Below are 8,474 nucleotides of genomic sequence, written 5' to 3' on the forward strand. Positions count from 1 at the left end.
AATTACACGAAACAGAGGGGACACAGAGAGACATGAAGGGCAAGGGATCAAAACTAGAAACCATAGAATAAAACACACAAGTATGATAATACAAACATCACAAAGAACTAAAAACGCTGAGTCAGGAGACCCAGGACCGTGACAACTACAGTAGGTGTAACTCCCTTTACCCAGCGGGAGATGTCTGACTGCCATGTTTTTGACCTTGTTTCTCGGGAAATGGTACAGTGGACACATGTGTGACACATGTGTGACTCCTGTGATTAAAGCATCTTTCTTTCAGCTTAACGAGTGAACCGTCAGCTCGTTCAAACGCACATTAAAGTCTGTTTGGATTGACACCACCGAACAGAGGCAGCAATATAACAGAGCTAACATTAACAGTGCAGTGAATCCTGCTTGTGCCGTGATAGTCAGGACTGCAAACCGAGCAGCATCACTGACTTTCAGCTTGTTGTGTTTGTGGATATATGACTGACTTTAATTAATAAAATCCATTTTAATCCATAAAATCATCACATTCTCTGTAAGATTAAAGTCAACTATTGAACGGCGTATATTTTGAAGTAAAGGCTTTAAAACCAAGTTAGTAAAAACATCGCTAATGTCACATAACTTTCCCGACATGCGGCCAACAGTAATGTTTTAATGTTCTTCATTATAAAAACATTTGCGCATAAATAAGTGACATAATATTCAGTACTTACTTCTGAAAGTTTACTCTTCGGCGGCTCCGCTTCCGCCGTTTTTTTCAGCAAAATTATCCACACCACAGCTGCACTATGAAATCTGGGATATGTTGGGCCATGAAGGCTACACCGACCCATCCTTAAAATTCAGGGAAATTAAGGACGCATTTGAGGGCCGCATTTCGAGCAGCCTTTGAATTGGGACAGCCTTCATCGTGTTGCTGTGACGTAATCGGCCTTAAAATGCGGCCTTTAAGGCTGCAGACCCCAAATCCAGTCATTGGTACTTCCTGGCTTGTGTAGTTACTAGGTAACAAAAGCTCAACACTGCCCCTAGCGTCCTGGAGCACTTCCGTTGTGTTTTGGAATTTGCATGTGTTTTTGAGTTTGCAAGTGTTTTGGAGTTTGCATGTGTTTTGGAATTTGCATGTGCTTTGGGGTTTGCAAGTGTTTTGGAGTTTGCAAGTGTTTTGGAATTTGCATGTGCTTTGGGGTTTGCAAGTGTTTTGGAGTTTGCAAGTGTTTTGGAGTTTGCAAGTGTTTTGGAGTTTGTATGTGTTTTAGAGTTTGCAAGTGTTTTGGAGTTTGCAAGTGTTTTGGAGTTTGTACGTGCTTTGTCTCTAGGGGCCACCGTATAAAACAGATATAGATGTGTTTATCCTACCATAAAACAATAAGAGAAGGTACGACCGCTGCCATGCTCCCAGGAGGGTGTGAATGCCAGAACACCCTGGAATGCACACAAAGTCTTTGCAGACTATTAAGGATCAGATCCCTATCAATATGACACCGACTATCAACTCTAAGCATATATGAGTAAATATTTCTAAGCATGAATGACAATCAACAATACAAATCTAACACTAGATAGAAGAGCAGCTCCAGCACGCACATTACTGATATCCACCTGTGTTACCTCACTTATATGAGGAGCTGGATCATTTCTTAGGCACAAATGCATAACCTTATATGAGTAACTCTGGATTAAAACAATGACATACTTAGGTGCAGAGATAGGCAGTAACATGTTACAAGTAATCCAGTTACCTTTTTCAAGTAACGGGTAATGTAAGGGATCGAGCACGCTGCGTTACTGCGTTACTAAACCGTGTTTGTTGGTGAGAGTGTCTCATGACAATGACGTACAAGTGTGACGTCCATGGTAACGGACATGTGCAGATCAACAATGGAAAATGTATCGAGTGTGGGAGAGAGTACGACCATGCAGCATTTAGAGATTGGAAGTACTTACATTACTTTGAGTTTGATTCCATTAAAAGTTACAAAAACATTGGAGTCCACTGTACACTCTGTGTGCGAAGAAAACTTTACAATCAACAGAAAAAGTTTACAATGCCTTTGAACATGGACACTGCAGGCCTACTTGTTGTTCCTAGAGTATTTAAAAGTAGAATGGGAGGCAGAGCCTTCAGTTTTCAGGCCCCTCTTCTGTGGAACCAGCTTCCAGTTTGGATTCAGGAGACAGACACTATCTCTACTTTTAAGATTAGGCTTCAAACTTTCCTTTTTGCTAAAGCATATAGTTAGGGTTGGACCAGGTGACCCTGAATCCTCCCTATAATTGTTAAAAGGCCGAAAACCTCTCCTGAGGTCAATTACTGATGTGTCCTGATGTGTCAAAGCTGTCTCACACCCGGCTTTTAGGAAGTCTGACCACAACGCCATCTTCCTCATTCCCCAGTATAAACAAAGCATACGGAGGGAAGACGTGACCACGAGGGAGGTAAAACGGTGGACTGCCCAATCAGAAGCTACGCTACAGGACGCACTCAACGACGTCGACTGGGACATGTTCAGAGCATGCGCAGTCGACATCAACGAGTACGGAAGTAGCAGTATGCTTCGTCAATATGCTAGCGGAGGAGATTATCCCCACTGCCAGAGTCACCACATTCCCAAACCAGAAACCGTGGATGGACAGATCGATCCGCACTGCAGTAAACGCCAGGACCGCCTCCTACAACGCGGGTCTCGCCACTGGCGATATGAGCGCCTACAAAGCGGCCTCATACGGCGTGCGGTGCGCGGTGAGAGATGCCAAACGCCTGTACCGGGAACGTGTGGAGTCCCGCTTCCACCAGGGCGACACACGGAGTATGTGGCACGGACTACGCACCATTACGGACTACAAAGCCAGGGACACTGCGCCGATCAACGCCGACTCTGCATTCACCAACGAGCTGAATCGGTTCTACGCCCGTTTCGAGGTTAACCAGGCGGCTAATGCTATCTACCGCCTGGCTACCGAGGACAGTGACGTCATCAGCGAGAGACCGGTGACCAGCATCGCGGAGCATGACGTCCGAGCGGCACTGAGGAGAGTGAACACAAGGAAAGCGGCGGGGCCAGATGGCATCACCGGCCGTCTGCTGCGCTGCTGTGCTGACCAGCTAGCAGGTGTGTTCACTTACATCTTCAACGAGTCCCTGGCGAAGTCTGTGGTCCCCACATGCTTCAAAAGATCCACCATCATCCCTGTGCCCAAGAACAGCAAACCCTCATCCCTGAACGATTACCGGCCAGTTGCACTGACCTCGGTAGTAATGAAGGTGTTTGAGAGGCTGCTGAAGAACATCATCTCCTCCTCCATCCCAGACACCATAGATCCGCTGCAGTTCGCCTACAGATCCAACAGATCCACAGAGGATGCCATCGCCCACGTCCTACACACCACACTCAGCCACGTGGACAAGAAACAGGGTAACTATGTGCGAATGCTGTTTGTTGATTACAGTTCAGCGTTTAACACAATAGTGCCCTGCAGACTGTTCACAAAGCTCAGGGATCTGGGACTTAACAGCCGTCTGTGTGCATGGGTGTTGGACTTCCTCACTGGCAGAACTCAGGTGGTGAGGGTGGGCAGGTGCTTCTCCAACAGCATCACCATCAACACAGGAGCACCTCAGGGATGTGTCCTCTCGCCACTGCTCTACTCCCTCTACACTTCAGACTGTGTGGCCACCCATGGCTCCAACACCATTGTGAAGTTTGCTGACGACACAGTGGTGTTGGGTGCCATCTCCAACAACGATGAGGCGGCCTACATGGATGAAGTGAAGAATCTGGCATCGTGGTGCCAGGACAACCACCTCCAGCTGAACATCAGCAAGACCAAGGAGCTGGTGGTGGACTTCAGAAGGGGTCAGCACAGAGACTACAAGCCCATTATCATCAATGGAGCTCCAGTGGAGAGGGTGCAGTCCTTCAAGTATCTTGGTGTCCACATCTCCTCAGACCTGACATGGGCTGCCCACATTCAGGTCCAGACCAAAAAGGCTAGGCAGCGCCTGTATCACCTACGACAACTGAGGAAGTTCAGGGTCTCTCCAAAGATCCTCAGGATTTTCTATACAGGCGCTGTGGAGAGCATCCTCACACAGAACATGACATCGTGGTTTGGGAACAGCTGTGTGAAGGACCAAAAAGCTCTCCAGAGAGTGATCCGTACAGCAGAACGCTGCTGCAGGATTGCTCTCCCCCCGCTTCAGGACACCTACACCAGGAGATGCCGGACTAGAGCAGCGCAGATACTGAAGGACCCGTCCCATCCTGGCAACAAACTGTTCCAACTTCTGCAATCTGGTAGAAGGTTCCGCATCTTCCGGGCAAGGACAGAGAGACTCAAGAGGAGCTTCTATCCCCAAGCCATCCGTGCCCTAAACACACACACCTGCCCTCTCACATCATCTATAATTGACTGAGACAGGACTCTCTTCCAGACACTAAACCAAGGCACAATGTACATTCCAAATTCCTTTAATTTTAAATATGTTTATATTGTCTATCCTGTAAAATAGTCAGATGTCTATTCATATTAATGTACAGAATTCACCTGCTTGCTGCTACTACTGCACATTCACCCAGTGTATATACTATAGGGCCAGCTCTGTTCTAGGATGCCCTCTGGACCCAGTGGAGGTGGTGAGTGACAGGAGAACGGCGGCTAAGCTGTCATCCCTGATGGACAACATCTCCCACCCCATGCAGCAGACTGTGACAGCACTGAGCAGCTCCTTCAGTGGGAGACTGCGGCACCCACGGTGTGGGACGGAGAGATTTCGCAGGTCTTTCCTCCCCACTGCTGTCAGACTCCATAATAAAGACTTTAACTGATCAAGCACACACATCCATACATATGCAATAATACTAAGTGCAATAATCCTTTCTGTCATCGTTGTATTTTTACTCAGTTGTATATAGTATTTGTATTTGTATTCTATTTTTATCTTATTGTATATTTATTTTATTTTATTCTACTGTATATAGTATTTTATTTTATTCTATTCTGTACAGTTGTGTACTGTATTTATTCTTATTGTATTCTAATTTTTGCCTCATAACTTTTGCACTGTCCACTTCCTGCTGTGACAAAACAAATTTCCCACGTGTGGGACTAATAAAGGTTATCTTATCTTATCTTATCTTATCTTATATATATATATATATATATATTTATAATGTTCTTCCTCTACCCCCCCCCCCCCCCCCCCCCCCCCAAATTTTTGCACATGTCGAGGAGCGTGTCAGGCCACATTTCACTGTGTGTTATACTTGTATAACTATGCATGTGACAAATAAAGAACCTTGAACCTTGAACCTGAAATCTGTATGTAAAACGCAGTGTAAATAACAGGTAATAAGCTGGCTCGTGCTGCTGTCTCAGAGTCCACTGGGGGTGGTAGAGTCAGCCATAACCTTTACTAATGAGTTTCAGTCAGTTTCCCTAACCACTCTGCTTTTTCACTACCTAATCCTAACCGAAGACTCTTTCCAGTCATCTTGCCTGGCTGTGCGGAACTCTTTCATGGATGGACACAGTATGCCCCTGGACCCGCCCCAAGTGAGATCCCAGCGAGGTGGAGCACAATATCCATAGAGGCTGGGGTCTATCACACCAAGTAAGGCCCCAAGTGAAGGCTGTGTAAAGATGCACCAGCACATAACAGCAGGGTGCAAGATGCTAGCAGGCAGGGCATACATGGAACGCCATAACCAAGTGGCCGGGGTAGTGTACAGAAACATCTGTGCTGAATACGGCCTTGAAGTCCCGAGGTCAAAATGGGAGATGCCCCCAAGGGTGGTGGAGAATGACCGAGCTAAGATCCTGTGGGACTTCCAGATACAGACGGACAAAATGGTGGTGGCTAACCAACCGGACATAGTGGTGGTAGACAAACAGAAGAAGACGGCCGTAGTGATCGATGTAGCGGTTCCGAATGACAGCAATATCAGGAAGAAGGAACACGAGAAGCTGGAGAAATACCAAGGGCTCAGAGAAGAGCTCGAGAGGATGTGGAGGGTGAAGGTAACGGTGGTCCCCGTGGTAATCGGAGCACTAGGTGTGGTGACTCCCAAGCTAGGCGAGTGGCTCCAGCAGATCCCGGGAATAACATCGGAGATCTCTGTCCAGAAGAGCGCAGTCCTGGGAACAGCTAAGATACTGCGCAGGACCCTCAAGCTCCCAGACCTCTGGTAGAGGACCCGAGCTTGAAGGATTTACCACAGGGGCGTGCTGGGGATTTTTTATAATAAAAACTCACATACATTAGAGTGAAGTAAGAAACATTTTTGTAACCTGTGACAACAAACACAACAACACAAATCTGAAAGAGAAGAACTGTGTGAGAAAATGATTAAATACTGTATATGTAACAGAGAGACACGGAGACATCATGTTAATATGTAAAAACATTTAATGTGGTTCATACAGCAGGGAATTAAAAGGAACGGACTTCAGCGTGAACGACCAGTTCCCCAAAGAGATCTTGGAACGACGCAGGGTCCTCTTCCCAATCCGACGCGGCTTCATCCAGAAGGGCTCCCTCGCTGTCATCGCTGTGGACCGGCTGTACGTGGACGGACAGCTCCACCGCGACCCCAACATCACTCCGTGGCTGTATTAACCTCACACCACATAGGAATCAGCTACACCCTTTCCCTATCCACTCACACTAACTTGCATTAACATCTGTCTAACTTACCAGTATCAAATCGCATCTTAAGTGTGATATGATAGCAGAATTAACACCGTCACTCTCCGTCAGTGGTTTGATTGGAATGTTTCCGGGGGTTTTTGGGGTTTTTTTTCTCTCTTTTCCCCTCTTGTTTTTATGCTGCTCACCCCTGTCCTTGGTTTCTTTCTTTATTTCTTTCACTGCCTCGATCACCTGCTTCCACACTCATCCACAAACAACATCCTTTATTTTGACACATATTTTGGCACGATCACGCACAGTCATGCGCTCAACGGCAGCACGTTTACATCAGTCAGACAGCGCACACAGTCATATAGGATACACACACTTAAGCCAAGCGTACTCATATTAGTAAATATGCACACACATTTTTTTCTCTCTCCTTCTCTTTATTTATGAACAAGTGATGTATTCTCTCCACCTGTCTAAGCGACACACAAAGTGTACACCCCTAGTTATACACAGACAACTATGGGTGCACTAAGGTTTGGTACATGGAATGTAAATGGAGCTGGCTCCAGAGAAAAGAGGTTAAAAATATTTAACCAACTCAAAAAACTACAGGCCTTTTACAAGAGACCCACAGACCTCTTAGAGGTTCGAATGATCTTAAAACACCTGAGTTTCCTAATGTGTTCTCAGCTTGTTATAATTCTACACAAAGAGGAGCAGCAATTTTAATCCATAAAAATATTAATTTCACAGTACTCGATACAGTTATAGATCCAGGGGGCAGATTCTTAATCATTAAACTATCTATACGTGATAAAAAGCTATGTATTGCAAGTGTATATGGTCCAAATGCTTTGAAATTGATTTCATGAAAGTATTTAACTTCATTTGGGATAACGGACTTTACTGCAGAATTCCTTTACTGTAGTCAAATTTATAAGAGAAAATTGTTGAGCTGTTAAAATGGGAGACAATCCAACTTTATGACGTTTGTCACGATTTAAATGAGCATGCTGTCTAGTCCTTGGCCACATGTTTCAGCACATTAACCATGAGTGAGCTCATACCATAAATACATGTATCATAATAAATATCTAATAATATCTAATAATATCATAACAGCAGCAGATATTCAGTATATCAGTAGACTTCAGTCCTTCATAGGTTCAGTGCTGTTAACTGTTTTTTTCTGTTATTTTCTGGATTTGTTCATAAGGATGAACACATCTGTATGTGTGTTTAAACATGCCTAAGTTACTAAGCACATTAGTAAGACAGAACAAACAAAAAACCTTTTCCCGTAAAGGCAAATCAAAGAAGACAAATAGAATAACATGGGGTAATACTGCTGGGTCCAGAGGGTCAGAGATAATGACTCATTCTCAGCAATGTTACAGTTTAAAAACCAGACCAGAAATCCCTCCACACTCAGCAGTGTGACTGTCACTGCTGTTATTTCAGCAGTTTGATCTGTGTTGTTTACTAAAGTGCAACAAAAGCTGTTTAACATGTTTCATTTTGAATTCTTACAGAAACATTGTGATTTTTGTCTTTTAAGCAAATATAGCAGTCTGTGACATCACTGATGAATCCATCCGTTGTGTTTGAGCCTGTTATCACTACACAAACGTTTGTTTAGTCTTTCCCGAGAAACAAGGTCAAAAACATGGCAGTCAGACATCCCACGCTGGGTAAAGGGCACTGTTGGTGGCTACACTTACTGTAACGCCCAGTGATTTTAGAGAATATCAGTAGTTACACACTACAGTGGGATATTCCAGCACTGACGGTAAGAAAATGCACATTATTAAGTAAAACAGGCACATTCGAAACAGAA

Source organism: Rhamphochromis sp. 'chilingali' (assembly GCF_963969265.1).
Source record: "Rhamphochromis sp. 'chilingali' genome assembly, chromosome: 1".
NCBI classification, from domain to species: Eukaryota; Metazoa; Chordata; class Actinopteri; order Cichliformes; family Cichlidae; genus Rhamphochromis; species Rhamphochromis sp. 'chilingali'.